We start from the raw sequence: 20,047 nt of genomic DNA, 5'->3' as shown, positions 1-20,047 counted from the left end.
ACCCCACAAGGTAGGATTTTTAACTTGGAAAGTCTGAGAAGCCAACCAGGTCTTAACAATCCAAGACAGCGACTGTGAACACAGTGAAAACAGCAGAAAAACTGTTAAACCTTTCGATCTGTACTGCCACTGCTGTATATTTTTGACTTGCTAAATAAGCCACATGGAGCCCATTGACCAGGCTCTATCCAATAACGTGCTGCAGCAGTGACTTTAAGAGTTAAAAAAAAAAAAACAAGCACTGCGCTGTTTTGCTAGTGACGCATGAATGGCTCTACCTTGCTAAGAAGAAAAACAAATCTTGTTTTTCCTTGCTTTTCCAAATTTACCACAGGAGCATTCTCAAGTAGTAAAGTTGTCTGTGAAGTCACTCCCAGTTCCAACATCCAAACCAAGCTTGTAGCTAAAAGGAGAGACAATACGCACCTTATATTCATTAAAAAGCCTCACTTTTAAAATTATTATATTTTAGAGCTTTCTGTGGAAAGAAAAGTTGGTTTTATATAAGTTAAAACAATGCAGCAGTAGTTCTGATCATGTTATCTGTAAAGTGACTGGTGTTCCCCCTTTAAGGCCCCAGACACACAGAGCCTATAAAGACACTAAGAAAAAAATGTGTATTCCCCGAACAGTTCATGTGTTATTGCTGCCAGTTGCTACGTGAATCTGGTCACAGAAGTATATGGCACTGCACCCTTTTTGCAACCAATTTTACCCAACAACAGCCAGCAACCAACCATTTGGAGAATACACATTTTTCCCAAGTGAGATTCACAGGGAGTCCTAACCAGTTTCGAGGCCCGTGTGACTGAAGCCTAGAAAAGGTCAATTAGGTCACTGTACTGGATAAAAATGTCCCTCACAATCTCTCCAGTGTGTGATATTCATGAAGATAACAGTCAGTTTTCTGAGCGATGTCTTCACCGAGATGTGCGTGCATGCAGGCAGAAGTGACTCAGCGCTTATGGGATGATCAACATGTGGTGTTGTTTTTGTGTCTTTAACTGCACAAATACCAAAGGTAATAGGTTACATTTTTTTTATCATCCGAGAGTAATACTCTCCTGGTTACCTAAGAGCAGGGGCGTCACTAGGTTTTAAGGACAGGGGGGGCTTAGCCCCCAAGAGATGCACACGACATGAACGAACGTAGTGAATGAGCACAAAATTTCACAAACAGAAAACAAAGACTGAGAAATTGTTTTCCTACTTTTTTGGACAGATTAAACATCCTAGGCCACCAATAGATCTATTGTTTTATTTCAGTCTGCTTTATAATACAGTACAACAAAAAAACAGAGGAAATGTGTTTCCGCATCAATAACAAGAAAAAAACTGAAAATAAAAAAGTACATTTTTCTGGCTGCAATCACCAGTTACTTGGTGGGTGGAAGCATCAAAGAATGACGTCTGTTTTTAAGAGTGGCAAATCGGTCAATCACTCTGTTGTGACTCAGATGCTGAAGCGTGTCTTTTTCAATAGACATGACTGCAAGACTGTGAAGTCTTTTCTGACCCATTGTTTGACGCAGCCAGGAGTGCAGCCGACGCAGTGCACTAAAGGACCGTTCGCACGAGCAGCTGCTGACAGGCACTGTTAGGGCAACTTGGATGGTTGCCTTCAGAGAGGGAAACATGTCTGAATCAAGGAGGTTGTACACAGACAACATATTTTTGGGTGGACATCCAGCCTCTGTTTTCCGGGTACGAAAGTTTCTGGCCACCAAAACCTCCTCTTTTTTCAGGTCAAGTCTGTAGTGCTTTGCAAGTTCATTCAAGTGTGGTTCACTCAAGAAGTTCTCAGATTTAGGACTGCATGCCTGGATGCCTTTTAGCAGCCCTGCATCTACACTGCAAAATCTTTGATCAAGCTCGCCAACCATCCGATCCACACAAGGGAAAAGTAACTCTCTTTTCAATGTGTCTGAGTTGTTCAATTCAGTGCGTGAACCCACAGTTGCCTCCAGGACAAAATCCTCCATTTTCCTCTGTTTGTGCCTTGTCTTGGCACCTGGTTCAAGGATACTGTGGGTGTTACACAGGGCCTTGGTTTTCTCATACAGCTCTGTAGCAAATGCATCTGAGTGTTTTCCCTTAATTGTGTCACACACAGCTTGTTTGCAGATAAAAGCTTCTGCCAGGTCTAAAGTCTCTTTCTGCAGGAATTTGTGGAGTCCTTCGGTTACAGACAGAATCGACTGAAACATCAGTAGTGCATAGACTGCTGAGAACTTGTAGAGCTTTGCTCTGAGACCAACAGCTATGGGGGATCCAATTGCAGATAGGCACTCCAAAATGGCAGGCAATGTCTCAAGAACTGCACTGATTGATCGCAACTGACATGCCCAGCAAGTGTTTGAAAGTTGCACAAGCTCAGTTTTTGTCAATCCAAGCTTTGCCTGAGTCTCCATGAACTTATGATGATTGACTAGGGAGGTGCTGAAGAAAGAATACACACACTCCAACAAGCTGAAAAGCTCCACAGCCTCTGGGACAGCCTTGCAAGTATTGCACAAAACCAGGTTGAGTTGATGAGCATAACAATGCACATAGATAGCCTCAGGATGGAACCTTCTAAAATGTGCTTGTACACCTCCAGTGGAGCCACTCATAACGGCTGCACCATCATATGTTTGTGCTACACACTTAAGCTCTGCAAGACCATAGTTTTGGATCTGCTGCTGAATCTCATTTGCAATGGACTGGGCATCAAATGATTTTATCTCTGCAAGTGCAAGGAAACCTTCACTGCCCCCTCTGACACGTACCTGACACAAACAGCTAACTGCTCTGCCTTTTTATCCCTTGCCTCATCCACCATGATGGAATAGACTTTAGACTTTGTCATTTCAGATACAATGACACTAGTAACTTCCTGGGCACAACAGTCAATCATGTCATTCTGGGATGTTGGTGAGATATACTGTGCATTTGATGGGGGATTATGTTTTTGAAGAAAAGCATCAAACTCCTTCAAAAGCTCCATGCACGCAAGAAAATTCCCTCTGTTTGGGCTGTCTTCACCTTCATCATGGCCACGAAAAGGGAGTCCCTGTCTCCCTAACATAGAGGTGACTGCAACAATTCGTCTGAGATACTCTCTTCTTTCGACTATCTCACTCACATTTGCAGTTGCTATCATCTGTGCAACGTTTCCCTGTTTGCTAGTTCCCTGGTAGCTTTTCCATGTAACAACACTGTCCTTATGTGTTTGTGCCATCTCATGCTTGCCAAAGATGACTAAAGTTTTCTTCCAGTTCTTGCAACCGCTACTGACCAAACTATCATGTTTGATGTTTTTGCCAAACACTCTACATGGGAAGCAGAAAGCTGCATTCTGGTTGACTGAATATTCTAACCAGTTGTGCTTTTCAAACCAGCTGTGGTTAAATGCTCGCTTCTGTGTACCAAACGTATCATGTGGATAGCTCTTCAGCTTCACCTGTCTGGGCCCTGTGTCTTTGTCACCTAAATCAAACCCTGTAGTAGAATGAGTTGCTGCAGCTGCTTCATCATTTTCCCTCTCTTGGCCTGTTTGCTCTCCTCTCTCTGTAATAACTTGATCTTCCTCTGCCTCTCGATCCATTTGCTGCAGTTCCTCTGTCTCTCCTTGCTCTCTCTGACTTGAACTTGCCTGTTGACCTTTTTCTCCCTCAGCCACTCCTTCTGCCTCACCCTTCAAGATACATTAAAACATACTGAATTGTAATGTAAATTGCTAATATCATGACTTCTTCCACAGTAATTTGTTGCTCCCAAATATTTTGAAGTTACAAACATTATATTTTGAGCACGCATGTGACTAAAATGGTTGCAATTTAAAGCCCTGAAAAATATTACTAAATTACTTGAATTGAAGTAATATTAAAATAGAACCCTCAAAAATATGTGAGTCAGGCTAATTTGACTTATATATATATATATATATATATATATATATATATATATATATATATATATATATATATATATATCTTTGCCTGCCTCAAAAGGGCAACATGGGTCAATACATGAGCGGGACACAGAAAGGAATTGGCAAGAATACCAGAGGCGCAAAACACCAGCTACTGGTAGACAGAACAATCAGCCGAGACTGCAAGACCAGACTGACCAACCTGTGCACTGCCTGGATTGATTACAAGAAGGCCTATGACTCAATGCCCCACAGCTGGATACTGGAATGCCTAGAATTGTACAAGATCAATGGGACCCTAAGAGCCTTCATCAGGAACTCAATGGGGATGTGGCGTACAACACTAGAGGCCAACTCCAAGCCCATAGCACAAGTCACCATCAAGTGCGGGATCTACCAAGGAGATGCTCTGTCCCCACTGCTGTTCTGCATAGGCCTGAACCCCCTCAGTGAGATCATTAACAAGACTGGCTACGGATACCGACTACGGAACGGAGCAGTTGTCAGCCACCTCCTGTACATGGATGACATCAAGCTGTATGCCAAGAGTGAACGAGACATCGATTCACTGATCCACACTACCAGGCTATACAGCAATGACATTGGAATGTCGTTCGGACTGGAGAAGTGTAGTCGGATGGTAACAAAGAGAGGGAAGGTAGTCAGAACTGAGGGGATTGAACTACCAGAAGGCAACATTGCAGACATAGAGGACAGTTACAAGTACTTGGGGATCCCACAGGCGAATGGGAACCATGAAGAGGCCGCTAGAAAAGCTGCAACCACCAAGTACCTGCAGAGGGTCAGGCAAGTCCTGAGGAGTCAGCTGAATGGTAAGAACAAGATCCGGGCCATCAACACCTACGCCCTGCCCGTGATCAGGTACCCTGCTGGGGTAATAGGCTGGCCAAAGGAGGAGATAGAAGCCACTGACATAAAGACAAGAAAGCTCCTTACCATGCATGGAGGGTTTCACCCCAAATCCAGCACCCTGAGGCTGTACGCTAAGCGGAAGGAAGGGGGCCGGGGACTGGTGAGTGTCAGCACCACAGTCCAGGATGAGACAAGGAACATCCAAGAATACATTGGGAAGATGGCCCCAACTGACCGAGTGCTCAGTGAATACCTCAGGCAGCAGAAACCCAAGAAAGAGGAGGGAGACGAGGAACCATCATGGAAGGACAGGCCCCTGCACGGTATGTACCACCGGCAGATAGAGGAGGTGGCTGATATCCAGAAATCCTACCAGTGGCTGGACAAAGCTGGACTGAAAGACAGCACAGAAGCACTAATCATGGCAGCACAAGAACAAGCTCTGAGCACAAGATCCATAGAGGCTGGGGTCTATCACACCAGGCAAGACCCCAGGTGCAGGCTGTGTAAAGATGCCCCAGAGACAATCCAGCACATAACAGCAGGGTGCAAGATGCTAGCAGGCAAGGCATACATGGAACGCCATAACCAAGTGGCCGGCATAGTGTACAGGAACATCTGTGCCGAGTATAACCTGGAAGTCCCGAGGTCAAAATGGGAGATGCCCCCAAGGGTGGTGGAGAATGACCGAGCTAAGATCCTGTGGGACTTCCAGATACAGACGGACAAAATGGTGGTGGCTAACCAACCGGACATAGTGGTGGTAGACAAACAGAAGAAGACGGCCGTAGTGATCGATGTAGCGGTTCCGAATGACAGCAATATCAGGAAGAAGGAACACGAGAAGCTGGAGAAATACCAAGGGCTCAGAGAAGAGCTCGAGAGGATGTGGAGGGTGAAGGTAACGGTGGTCCCCGTGGTAATCGGAGCACTAGGTGCAGTGACTCCCAAGCTAGGCGAGTGGCTCCAGCAGATCCCGGGAACAACATCGGAGATCTCTGTCCAGAAGAGCGCAGTCCTGGGAACAGCTAAGATACTGCGCAGGACCCTCAAGCTCCCAGGCCTCTGGTAGAGGACCCGAACTTGAAGGATAAACCGCCCGCAGGGGCGTGCTGGGTGTTTTTTCTTTGCTCTCTCCACTTTCTAACCTTGACTCTCCTAAATAAAAGCTCAAGTTAAACAGGTCTTATATGTTGTACCGTGACTGAAATGTTTCATATGTCATATCCATATTGAGTCCCATAAAATTCTAATCAGACTGTCTCCATCACAAATGACTCCATCCTTTGACTCACCTCTCCAGCAGACGTCTCTCCCCTCTGCCTCTCTGTTCTCCTCTGCCCTGACTCCTACAGGTTAATGGGGATGGAGTGATTATTATTATTTCCACTGATGATAACCATACCTGAATGAGCTCAGCTCGATTTTTCAGAGCTAAAATGAGTGACAGAAATTAACATTATGCTAACAATTTAACTTAGTGCGCTAGCCAGGTTTTTATTTGCAAAATGGGGAGCACCTGGTTCATTATTTACATGGGACTCTCTGCTGTTAGCTGGAGCTAACTAATTGTTACTACCAGCCAGTGATGAAGACTTACTTTCTTGAAAAACTTGCGTATATCCATGATTTCTTGCCGTTTGCCACATGCACGCTAGTGTGCCCGCAGGTGTATACGAGCGGAGTGTAAAGTAGCAGTGAAAACGAGGACTGGATTTTCAGTCATGTGGATGTCCCCTGTGAACAACTGGAACGGATTGGATAATGAAGCACTGACGCTACCTTAACAATGTAAAGCGAAAGGGACCAACCGAGTTATGATCATATTTGTGTGAATAGCGACAGGTTTATATTATTATTTCTTTAAACTCATATTCCTGCATCTTTATATTGAATTTGTCTGCAAGTTCTGTAAAAAAAAAATCGAATAAGTTAAAAAAAAAAAAAAAAAAAAAAAAAAAACCCCACCAAATTATTTAGGGGGGCTTAAGAATATTTTAGGGAGGCTTCAGCACCCCTAAAATAGGCCTAACGACGCCACTGCCTAAGAGGGCAGAATTAGCTGTAAGGTATAATAATCTGGTAAGAGCTCTGGATTTTATAAAGCAGTTTTGTTGTTGTTTGGGGATTTTTTTGTTTAGTATTTTACTGAAACTGTACCAAAAAAAACATCTGTTATAAATGAAGACAGCACTTTGTGTTTAAGGCTTTTTAATGAAGAGATTTGTTTTCCCGATCAGTCTATAACAGCTGATAGAGCCTGATGGAAAATGCATCACATTATTAATCCGAATAATGAAAAAAACTTTTAAGGTGAAATTTTGTCTTCTCAAAAGAAAAAAAAAAAGTTTAATCCATCAAAATGAACAGGGGAGGATGTTAAGGTTTCGTGAGGTATTTATGTTAGTGGACATGGTTTGGGAAATTGACCAGAAACTGACCAATAATGCAAAGTTAGTTACTTTATCTAGCAAGAATTTGGAAACCAAGAAAAGATTAAGACGCGAACAGAAATAACAGCCTTCATAAAACTCTCAGGGGTTTGTCTGGTCCATAGTTAGTGCAAAATTCAGCTATCAGAAGGGTTTCTTGTATTCAGTTACTGTTCCATTAAGTTGAGAGAAGTAGAAACAGTTTAAAGTCCATCCAGGGCTTCTTCTCTTTGGGGGTCAGTCACAGAACAAGAGGTGCTAAAGTGCATCTCCTAGTTGGCAAGTTGCTCGTTGAGCAGCTTCGCCCACCATTGCAAACCCGACCGGGAAAGGTGACTCCAAAATGTTCTCTATCGCTACAGCTTGAACCCACATCAACGCAGACCTGTCGTGAAACGTGATGCTACTAATTCCTTTTACTTGTTCAGGTTTCCTTTGAAAAGAGATTGAGTTATTGATACAGCAAATCCATCCACCAGCTCCCCTGCGAGGAATCAAAGCCATCAGAAACTGTCTATTACATAATGGTCTTTTTGCCCTTGGCATTCAATCGGCCCTTGCAAAGAATCCATACTGAGGGACATTCACATCCCAGTGGGATCCAAAACTTAATTAGTAGCTTCTACCTTGCTTTAAAGGCTGCTCCTCCTATCTTTACCAATATATCACCTGGCAGTGTCCACTTTCAGACAACTTCAGTAGCCTTTTCTCTCTGACCTTGGCATTTCTTCTCAGCCGCTGATTATTGATAATTTTCTGGCTGTGGTGCCTCTGCTCATTTGTCATGATTATTGCTGAATTTTTAAGCTGTCATCCATGAGCATGGATCAATGGTTGTCGACTTCCCCTTTGTCATATTGGCAGCGCAAACAGCCCTTCCTCTCTAAATGAGGCTCCTCTTGCTTCTCTATCTATTAGCTGTCTGTCTTACTAGGCACTTGATCCTTTGTTAGGTCAGTCTATACATCATTCCTCCAATCAAGGCATGACATTTTTATATCATGCATGAGAGAGAACCAAGCGGATGAATGAGCGTCATACTGTTTATGCTCTTTTTATATGCTGTTATATATATTTTCACTAATAGTTCAAACATTTAGGCACCGCATCCCTCGCAAGGTCAGTGCAGGGCTCCTTATAGATAACAAGCTTCTCTAAATTACCACAAGAGAGCCAGAATTCACTTTGAATTGCATTTTTAATAAGATGCAGTAGACAAGCCAATTGCTCAAGTGTCAAATATTCCATGTAATAAGGCCAGATCTGTCCAACTGATTAATGAATTGTCACAGCAAAAGGAACCAGTCGTAACTGGTAGCAGCCAGCAGCGGCTGACAATCCGTTTCCTTCGTCTTCTTGGTTTGTACCTGCAGCCAGGCCAGTGGCATGCCGGCTTCGCCCAGCTCTGCCACGTCTCTACCTATTCCACCATATTCCTTCTTCCTCCCTTGACTAGCTGAACAGGTCTGACAGGCGGATTCCTTTTCTTTTCAATGTATTAAAGGCACTTTCCTGCTCTGACAGCCTGCTCTGTTCTGCCACCTTCTAGCTGGGGCTTCACACTACTCTGGGCAGCCACTGTGTCTTGACAGACCACTGTCACTTCCCATCATCCTCTCTGTAGATCCTGCTCTCCCCCTTCTATGCACGCAGACCCACTTTCCAACCAGTGCAATTATTTTTTTTGACAAGCCATCCATCAGCTTTAACTTTAAAGCACTTTCCACTGATACCCATTGTTACAGTTCTGTGCCTTTTTATGCAGGCGGCAGGAGAGAATATGATACCAGACATTCAGACTACCCAACCATGTAAATCTACTTTGTTCTCTTTTTTTATTTCCAATTTTATGTTCAATTTTTTGCCAAATTATGCATATTTGTTGTGCATAATATGCCCTTGTCAAATCCAATTAACATGTCCTCGCTTGCGCAGTGAGAAAATGTTCAAATTTGCAGGTTACTTGAGGAGTGGGGAACTAGTCAGACTTAACTGTGCAGCTTAACTCTTCGTATGAGTCATGACAGAGAGTGCAGCGAAAGTGAGATCTACTTTGTTCTAGTGTGCGAGCCATAGACAGATCTAATAACACTTAAATAGCCATAGAAATCGAGGGGAAAGATTATGGAGCGTCGTCACCTCTGTCACAAACCTTTTGTTTTTAGTACCTTCAGATTTACAGTGGACAGTCTTTTGGCTTGGAGCAAAGTTACCACCAATAACTGACATCGGTATCAACACCAACCTGATCCATCTTGCGCTGGACTTATAATTAGAATGACAGCTTAGAAAATCTGGTCTGATGCAGGATCTGTCTTATGCCGCGAGGAGCCCTAATTACTATCTCAGTGTGAGAGTTAATGATGAGAGGTGGGAGCAGCATCTGGGAGACTCGAGGGGACGATCTCTCCCTCAGCCTGTGACATTTGGTATGTCCTAACAACTGGGCCACCTATGGCCCTCAGTGGTCCATCCTGCTGACACACACTGTGAAGGAGTGATGTTTGGTGCCAAATGAGGTTGTAGCCTCTTGTTTATGTTGTGATTTTCAACTTTGATGAAAGTAGTGTGCTCATAGAAAGCATGAAATAACTGTAACTGTTTACAGCTTGTTATTTAGGGATCATAGGTGAAAGTTCTTGCAACTAAGCTAAACCACCATGTAATTTTAGGTGGGGTAAGAATCATCAATAGAAGACTTTTATGAATTTAATCAATGTTAAATTTATAGTAAACTTAGTGTTACAAATGTGGAAGAGAGGACCAAATTCTCAAATTGCAGGAGCTAAAGATAGTCTCTGTGTGTGTGAGCATAATTACAATTTTGTTATTTTGTGTCAGACATATATAGATACTGTTACAATGGCTCATATTAAATATGAGCAACGTTTGAATAATGAGGCCTGGATTTGTGCAAGTAATCCAAAATGTGAGCCAAATATGAATGACGCAAAGCTGCTCTAGTAGGTTATTTATTAAAGTATCAGAAATGAGCACAATAGGTCTCCTCTAATCAATTTACAATCAGTTTATTCCAGATGTGAGGAACGACAGTCACAAACAACCTGGTGCTCAAAACGCCAGAACCTGTGTGCTCTAGCAAACAAAAAACACTCCCATGAACCTGTGCATCAACAACAAAGTGTGAACATATGGCTCAGAATGACCCAGATGGTCCGATCACTCCTGAAGACTGTTAACTTATCTCCTCTGTCATGAGACTTCTGAGATGTTCAACAATTAAGCAGGTGTTGATTAGAGATGATGAGAAAATCCTCATTCAGCCTCAAGTCTATGATTTGCTGTTTATTGGCTATCATAAGCATTAAGCACTGTGTGTAATCACACCCTACAGATGCCGGCACGTTCGGTCTGCGCGTCTGCATAATCAGCCAAGGAGTTAATAACACGCAGGTTGTCACAGCTGTTGAAGACGGAGCGACAACGCTGCCCTAAGTGACAATATGTCAGTGATTGTGTAGCAGATGAATCCGTGGATATTAATAAATCAAAGTGACCCCTACCTGAAGCCAAACAGATGCAACACCTGGACATGTAAATCCTCAAGTAATGGATGCCATAAATTTAAATCGGAAGACCTCGGATTTAATAACCCCGCAGACAGCTGCAAGTGGGAGCAACCATTTGGTTTAATGTAAAAGACAGTTTTGGAATACCAAGTATCATCTGCTCCTATCAATCAAATTTAAAAGTGTCCGGTACTGGGCAAATTCTGCAGCTTCATTCATTGATTATACAGCGCAAATCAAAGAAGAAATTGCAGCGTGGTGTAGTCAGGTGCATAAGGTGAATAGTGTGTGTGTGTTTGTCAGTAAAAGTAGCTGGTGGGCAGCAGGGGGTTAACCTCCTGGCTGCTGTCAGTGTATTAATCACCACTGATGTCTGTTGTAAAAGGATTGCTGCAGGAAATAAAGACACCATGGTGTCAGCTGCAGTGCCCTGATGTGACTCCATCAGACAAGAGGATGCTTATTGACAGGGTGAGAAGGGGGAACGGACAGAGAGAGAGAGACAGACAGAGGGAGCAATCAGTCCTCGAGTCAGTCACCTTGGCACTGACGCAATGTCATGAAAGTCCACACCATTATTCCTCCAACTGCACAGGAACATTATTTAAACTCAAACATATACCAGAGGCTGAATGTCAGCAGAAGGACGCCCATTACCACACATGCACACGTGCTCTTTGTACAAGTATGCACACATGAGACAGTTATTGATTAAGAGAAAATGAATTGACAACGTGAATCCTTTTATTCCGACCAGTCATTTATCAAGTGAGGAGTAAAACAGTGGGGGGAATCCATCTTCTCAAAACCAAAAACAATACAAAACCTGGCCCATGAATTTGCCTGATATACAGAAATTTCGACAGAAATCATTTTAACGTGGAATAAGTCTGTCAAACTATGCTTTCACTCTTTGTTATAGTTGATAGCAAACTGAATTTACTGGCTTGGATTGCAAGCTGAACCAATAAATAGCAAGTTACATAAGAGCAGTAAGCTTCCTAGCTAACTAGATCCTATGCAGGTTAGCAGCTACTGACAACATGTCCCTGCATTTGGTATTACTGACATCAAAGCTGATTCTTACACTATAAACAAAAAAGCCAGAAAGGGGGGTGGTAGGGGGGTTACAATAGGTATTTGTTATGTTCTTCTTAGATTTAATAGGATAAATATAAAATATGAACAACTGGTGCCCATCAAACTAAAATCCACACAGGTTTTCTAGCAGAATATTGTGACAAGATGATCAGTGTTATTCACTTCACCTGTCAGTGGTTTTAATGATATGGCTGATTGGTGCACACGTGCCTCCTCTGAACTGTCAGCAGATCAAACACTGCGAAGCCCTTTATCACGTACACCCACATCAGAGAGAACCACAAAGTCATACACTATTACAAGACCGGTGGCATTTAAGGCAGCACACGCAATTTAACTTAACTGCATATTCCCGCTAAATACCGTGGAAAGTCTACATTTCACGCTAGATGATGCCCACTGCTCAACAAATACGAGCTAAGTTCCTGGGCCAAATTCACACAGTTGTACTTTAATGAGCAATAGTTCATAGCTGCCTTAATATTCCCATTAATTATATGCCCCTCGGAGAGCTGATCATTTTTACATGCTTCTGAGTTTGAAGCAATTTTATTCATCCCATTTGATTTTCATTTGGCCAGAAAGAAACAAAAAAGACATTGCTAGGGAATATTAACCTGCACAAGAGGAGAAAGGACTCCAGAGAGGTAGACACAAATAAAAACTGTTTTAAAGTGTGTTGGCAAGTATATGTAAAGGCAAGGATTTAAAGTCAAATTTCTGTCAGGCAAGACAAGCTAATTGAGTTTTAAAGGGATCAATATATTGATTAAAGTTCATCAGTGGCCTGGTAGTGAGTGCAAATGAGTAATCAAAAAGAAAAATACACAGTTTGTATGGATAGATTGTTACTATGTCTTCTTCTTATTGGTTATTTGGTCTAGTCAGTGCTGATGTTGTCTGTCTTTTATGTATATAGCACTCGTAACAGCAGTTAGTCAGAAAAAAATGCATTTTTTATTATATTATCTTTGAGAGGCAGGAGCTCTAACTTCCTTGACCCTTCTCGGCAGACTACCTTTCCAACCTGCCTCAAAAAGGTGGGTTATTTAAGAAACAATTAGGAGCATACACAAAGCAATTTGCAGGCAGTCTAACTCCTCAGGCTCAGCCAGTGAAGGGCCTTTCAGCGCTGATTTATCACGCTGTCGCCTTCACAAGGCAACATAATTAATAGGAGCATGGACTTCTAATTCCACCCGCTTCCACGGCCAGTGGATTCCATTTGATTTATGATGGCCGAGGACTTTGCATTTTATCAGTTCATTCGCTCGTTATTTATGCTGATGACCAATTTCAATGGGTCGCCATCATCTAACTCACTACTAATCAAAGAGAATTAGGGTTCACTGCATTATTTAGAAGCTGCTAATTCATCTTCGAAACGAGGAAAAGAAACGGTGGCACAGCAGTTCAGCTTGCAGTAACCACACAGCTCTGCACAGAGCTGCACTCTCCAAGTAAACATGCTCACCGACGATGTGTGTAATCGGACAATGAAAACTGTCTTGTTGAAATAATTACGGCTGAAATTCATCCGCGCAAACTATCAGTATTGATTACTTAGACTGCCTACAGTGACAAGAAATTTTCAATATGGTGATTTATGTGTCTTGATAAGAACGAATGGCTACAGAAAATACTCAAGTCCAAATCGCAGGCAGCAATCAATCCAGAAAATTCAAGTTTTCAACAGAGTTACTCACAAGAGCCCATTTTCCTCACCATAACACATCGTAATGGTTCACGGATTCTTGAGCAAAAAGCTACAAAGGCAAACTCCCACAGATCACACACAACAGCTGCATGGTAGAGCACTAAAGCACAACTGGACCAAAAAAGATTTCCCCTTGTAGCAAGACTGAACAATCTAAGTGAATTATTGTCCCGCTGAAATAATGGGTTATGAATGGCCCACAGATTAATACGATGCATTATAAGAAGCACAGATAAATAGGGTCACATTGCAGCTCCGTTTGTTGGAAAAATTACACCTGTTCCAAGTGTTATGAACCTGCAAATGCTATTCTGAAGGTTAAATTGTGTATTACTATAAAACAAATTGAGACGGAGAAAGCAGTTGGCAGTAGGACATTATTTAACGTCCTTGCAGGCAGTGCTACAAAAGAGTAGGATTAAGATGCAATAAACCTCACAGAGTCAAAGAAAAATAGGCCTTGTAAACAATGCAGTAAAGAAACGACTTGCTTCACAGCTCGTGCTGTAGGTTTAAGGCTTTACATAAGTCATTTTAATGCTATAGCAAACTTTCCAGACAGCAATATTAGATTCAAAAATACCTTTAGATTAAAATTTGACCTTCGTGGAGGAAGCACGGCAATGAATAAAATCCTCTGTAGTCATTCCTGTTCATGCTTAGCCAATGGATGTTATCTTCTGTCAGTCTTATTATGTTTAATTATTCAGCACAGTGGCTGATAAGGTGTTTTCTGACAAAATGGATCATGCTACTTAGCAGTGACACCCGCCACTGTAGGAGATGTTCAGACGCCGCCATCGACTGAGCTACCGCCTCCTTGTTCACAAGGTGTATCATTTATCCGAGAGGGTAATAAGATGCACAATTTACACAGGCCTGTCAATAGGCATGTCGATAGAAGGACACTTAGCATCTATCATCCGGAGAATCGATGCCATTTTTCAGCCATGAATCCCAGGAAATGATAGCTTTCAAATAAACGGTGGAAAGAGAAACACGACACTCCTTTGGGAGAGATAGATGTGGAGCGGCTCAATTTTCCTCTTTCTTGGTTCACTCACAGCTTTCTACACGGCTAACTGGTTTAATGCAAAAGGTCAGAAAACGTTACAAGAATTGACCCCGAGAGAGAGAAACATTTCTATTAATATCTGAGTTTAAGAAAACAGGGCTAATTATAAAGCAGGATTGAGATAACATATTAACACAATAAATCTGTTTCCCTCTGTTATACATATTTAAAAAAAATACACCAATTGAATTACTTTAATGTGGAAAAAGTCGCATCATGAGGATGGTAGCTACAGAATCTGGTAAGGAATGGAACAAAGGCCATCTGTTTCTTCAGCTATAAACCGATAATAGCAAATTCAGTTTAAAATTCAATCTAAGCAAGCTCTTGAAATTCTACAAAATACCACTACTCTATAAAGCTAAGTCAATTTAAGAAAGACAGTAGAACTGTATAACTTGATGTTAAATACAGATTATTTCTTCTCACTTGCCTTTCTGTAAAAGACCACATACACACTGGTCGCTTTATTGGGTACAACCTTTTAACTGCTAATTAATGCAAAGATCTAATCAGCCAATCACATGGTAGGAGCACAATGCATTTGGGCATGTAGACATGGTCAACATGGCTAAAGTTCAAACTAAGCATCAGAATGGAAAAGGCATGGTTGTTGGTACCAGACGTCCTCGTCTGAGTATTACAGAAATTGCTGATCTACTAGGATGAAAACCTTGTATCAGTGGTTCATGATAGTGTAATGATGTACAGGATATATGTAGACATTGGCTCCTTAGTCATTAGCTTACCTGAGTATTGTTGCTGTCCCTTTTGATCACAGAGTACCCATTTTCAGATGGTAGCTTCAAAGCTCAAATCTCAGGCTGGTTTCTTGAAAATGACAAAGAGTCCATTGTACTCAAAGGACCTCCATGGTTACCAGATCATCTTTGGGATGTGGTGGAATTGAAGATTCATATCATGGATGTGAAACTGACAAATCTGCAGCAACTGTGCAATGCTGTCATGTCAATATGGACCAGAATCTACTAATCTGAACATCAATTTTGTCTGTGTACGTTTCACATTTCTGTTTTCAGACACTGACTTGAAATGATGTTTAGGAACATAATCGTTGGCAAAATATGTGATGCTAACTGTTAGCTAGCTAACAAAGAGCTAGCCTCAGGCTCATGTTCTATACTTTCTGTCCTGTCTGACTGTGGCTTTATCTAGTAGTATACAACAAATGATAATCAAATAGAGAGGCACACTAAGAAGATAAGAAAAACCTGGAGGGCTAGTTAAAGAAGAAAATTAAGGAATTAAAGCAAGGTTATTAAGCTAGCCAAAACTATACAGCAAATACAAAAAAATGACAGAACTGTGCTAGGTTTTAAAGACTTACCTCAAATAAACTACATACAGTCTGTAAGTTAACCAAGACACTTAAACTTACGTAAAGAAATAACTGTAGGATTTAAATGTTCAAATAGTCCTTGAGAAAATAGATTCAATGAGTAACGGAGGGTGTTAACTTGCTGAATCAACATCTGAACCACAGAATATTAAAGACATGATGACATAACAGATTTTTATCCTTTGTATCATCAGTCTAGACATGATTTGAACTCAAGCTCCTCTTAGTGACAGTTGGGAATGCTGTGGCAGCTCATTAATCACCAGGACAGCCTGGAGGAGCTATACTTAATCCCATGATGGTATCCTCACCATCCTCCACCGCTGCGGTTGCTCATAAAAGTAGGTGAGAGAGCAAAAAAGAAAATGATTTATACAAATCAATCATTCAGAGCGAGCTCTCATTGGCTGTAATGCTGACAGCCTATCTTTACAGCTCCATTTTAAAGGGCGCCTGCTGACAGCTACACTTGATTAAAGGCTGTGGCTTCCTAACCTTTCGTGTTAAGAAAGATTGTCACTGAGTGACACAAACTTTTTTCTTTCTTTTTTCCAGGTCAGTTGAAGGCAAGAATATTGGCATTCAAATTTGTGACTGCTACTGTGAACAGATGTCACCTCTGGCAAGTAAGGGTAATGGCACCAGCAGGCCCACCCTGGCTCCTGGGGCTAAACAACATACCACCACTGGGCTTCAGAGGGGGCAGAGGCAGGAGGGACAGCTTCAACAAGTGAACATTTCACAAGCATGCTCTCCGCAGTCTTTTTCCCTTCCCTGCAATTATCATCAAAGAACATCTGTTTGTTGTTCCTCAGGCACCCTCCCCTCACAAGTGTCCTAGCCTCACCTTGACCCATACTTTCAATTGTAGTGGATGTTATGACTAAAAATAAACAGTGTGAAGGAGTGAGGCTACCCTTTGTGTTAGCAGGGCGTTCTCCCTCTCTGCTGCTGAGAGGAAGGATATCCCCCAACGAACGCAGCCACTTCCTCGATCTCCTCATAACCCTTGACAGGTACATGGACACCAACCACAGCATCTGTGGTGGATCAGACGTGAAGCTGAGTTGCCAGACTTACTTTGTGTCCGGGCTTTTAAGTTGATCCCACTGTCATTTTGGTGCTGTCACAGTCTGAATGACCTGTCAAAGAAAAGTTCAGTAGTTCCTGGCGAGCAATCTGATACACACAAGGGTTGTGGTTTTGCCCACGAGGCTTTATATAGATGAGAAGAAAAAAAACAGCCACAAAAGGTGCATATTTCAAATATAACATTTGTTACATCGGCTTCTAACGAGTGTGCACTCATTGTAGAGGCTGTAATTCGTCCACTTCTCGTCGGTCACTCAGTCAATTAGCAGAGTTATGTGAAATATGGCGCTCCTTTGCTACAGGGAACATCCAAAGTGCACCCTGATTAACAGAATCTGATGTGCACTGTGAGTGTGTACATACAAGAGAGCAAATAAAGCATCCTTTTTAAAAGATCGGAGACTAAGCATTAGGCAATTTGCATATTTTTTGTCTTCAATATTTAAAAGAGCAGATTTCCATTTTATAAACTGTGCTGAAGGGGTTGTTGAACCTGTAATGTAATTTTCACATGAAATTAGGTATACTAGAAGATGTCTGCAGTGGTTTCCTCTTGCTCCCTGAGGATATGTCTGTTGATTTATGTGGTTTCCCTACCTAATAGCCATACCTGGCACTGTGTAACAATGAATACTATACTGCAGCTCAAACCAACAAAGTTTAATTCTTGCAGTTTTGCCAGAAAAAAACCTCTTAATTCCTAATTTGAAAGACTAAGAGCACTCCAAGATATTTGTGCTGTGTACAGTGCAGCTGATACACCCAAAGGGGCTTTAGACATCTAAAAAGACTTTTTGTAATGAATGAAGATAATACATAAGTGTGTCCTGAGGGAGGGCGCCAGCTGCGAGCCGCACAAATCGCAAATAACCTCTGAGCCACATGTGACGACTTTTCTTCCAGGAAAGCCGGGGAATCGTTGAATGACACTGCATACCTCCATGATTATCTGTCCCCAGTTATAATTACCGTGGCTCAGTTTACGACCCATTACCTTTGGCGAAAATGCTCGCGTATTAGCGTCCCTGATTTCTGTCAAAAGGGTTTTGCGAGCAAGACTTTGTTTAGTATTTCAACAACATGCTGCGCAGCTAAGGTGGAGTCAAAGTGACAGCATTACAGATGACTGTAATTAAATAATGTGTAAGACTATTGTGCTTTGTGCCATACTTTTGGAAACTGGACAAACTCCAAACCATCTGTGTTTATCGAACGTCAGTGTGTTGCTAATGTGTAAAAACAAATACAGATATCCTGAACATTAGATATGCTTGTGTTATAGCTCTTTGTTTGGAAATCCCAGGAGAAATTTGATGGCTGTTCTAAGATTATTTCAACCACACAGTGCGAGACGGATATATGTGTCAGGGAGCCCAAACACAGAGTTAGTCATGCAGTTTTATCAGTGTCAGTCACTGAGTTGGAACTCGCTCGGCTCCAATCAGTCACCAGTGGGCAGGATCTGCCGCAAGCAGTATCAAAAAGTTGGATTACAGCTTGGAAAAAAAGCAGAGTATTAAAAGCTAAAACATTAAATGGGAATCCAATTACGTCTCAGTATAACAGTTGTGTGAGTCACCTGCTTTCTAGGGTGTTGGATTTTATAAACAAGAAGGCGGATTGCTGTGGGAGTGACGGCTCACATATAAGATGGTCAGGCTGCTGGTATGTGGTCCGTGATGTCCCATAAATCTTCCTCTATCTTCTCTGTGGTGATGGCAGAAAGGGATGAGTCCCTCTCCAACCCCCTCCATCTCATTCACATGTCTATCTGCCTGTTATCCATGCCCTTGAGCAAAGATTACTGATGCCCTACCTTTGATATATGACACATCATGTGCCACAACATTTCATCCCATGAATTAACCTGGAGAAGAGGGCAAAAATCACTCACTGATCCTTTTTTTGTGTCTCGGTCTTCGCTGATATTCTGCCTGTGAGTATTATGGCACAGCTGGTTCATTGGTGAGGTGTTATCTGACCTTTGAAGGACTAACCATTATGTTGTCTGGTGCGTGTCACCTTACATACATTTATGTACAGAAATGTTTCAATTGATTTTTATTTTTAATAGATGTTAAATTGTGTAATGTAAAAGAAATTGTCTGTTTTGCTATTTGTTTTTGTTTTTCAAAGTGTACCCATCAAAATTTCAAAGGTTACATCAAAGTGGACTAGGAAGGTACTGACTGAGAAACATCCCCTGCTCCATAATTGGCACCTTCAAGCTCAATTGAAATTTGCAGCTACCAACATGATCGAGCCAGGTGCCTTCAGGAGAAATATTTTATAGCAGATGAAAGAAAGATTTAGTTATTTTGCCACACTGACAAGAGATATGTTTGAGTACAGGTGAGGCTTTCAAACCTAAGAACACTGTACCGACTGACTGTTAAGTATTTGTGTTAAATCACTCTCCCGTGGTACTGGTACTCTGCACAAAGTGGTTAGAATAATGAAAAAGGAGGAGTACTTCCAAATTCTTCAACTTCACCTCAATTCAACAGCTAGATGGTTGAAACATGGGCATAATTGGGTATTCCAAAAAGACTCTGATCCGGAATGTACTTCAAAACTGGTTTGGGAATGGATTAAGCAGCCAAACATTAATGGCATTTTCAAAGAGCTGACCTCAACCCTATTGAAAATTTGTGTATTACATTTAAAAGTCAGTTGCCAGGAAACCAACCAAATAAATGAACTTTACCACTTCAAAGATGATATCAAATTTCAAATATTCAGTCAGAAACTTGTTGATGGCTAGATAAAGTGCAACTTGTTAAGTGGCATTTAACCATATACTATAGCAGGGGTGTATGTGTACATTTGCCAATGTTATAATTTCAGATTTATGCTGTAGGATCATTGCACCCTGGTAAAAGAACAGTTCAAAGAAACAATTAAAAGTCCAAACTTCTCACTTCCAACATAAATAACCACTGCTCATCTACAAT

General features: G+C 41.8%; 1 pseudogene across 1 annotated transcript; it reads right to left on the bottom strand.

Annotated features, from left to right (window-relative positions):
* Positions 1–1,088: 1,088 nt before the first annotated feature.
* Positions 1,089–6,120, bottom strand: LOC147323475 (zinc finger MYM-type protein 1-like; annotated as a pseudogene). Its single transcript, XR_015130836.1, has 2 exons — positions 6,082–6,120; positions 1,089–3,676 (listed from the first exon to the last, which is right to left on the bottom strand). The product of XR_015130836.1 is annotated as a zinc finger MYM-type protein 1-like (transcript).
* Between the last annotated feature and the right edge of the window lie 13,927 nt (positions 6,121–20,047).

The sequence above is a fragment of the Aulonocara sp. 'chitande type north' Nkhata Bay genome, linkage group LG8 (genome assembly GCF_057382095.1).
Source record: "Aulonocara sp. 'chitande type north' Nkhata Bay isolate Kocher_YH1m ecotype deep benthic linkage group LG8, A_spYH_male_GT1.1, whole genome shotgun sequence".
NCBI lineage: Eukaryota > Metazoa > Chordata > Actinopteri > Cichliformes > Cichlidae > Aulonocara > Aulonocara sp. 'chitande type north' Nkhata Bay.
This window is presented reverse-complemented; position numbering and strand designations above follow the sequence as displayed.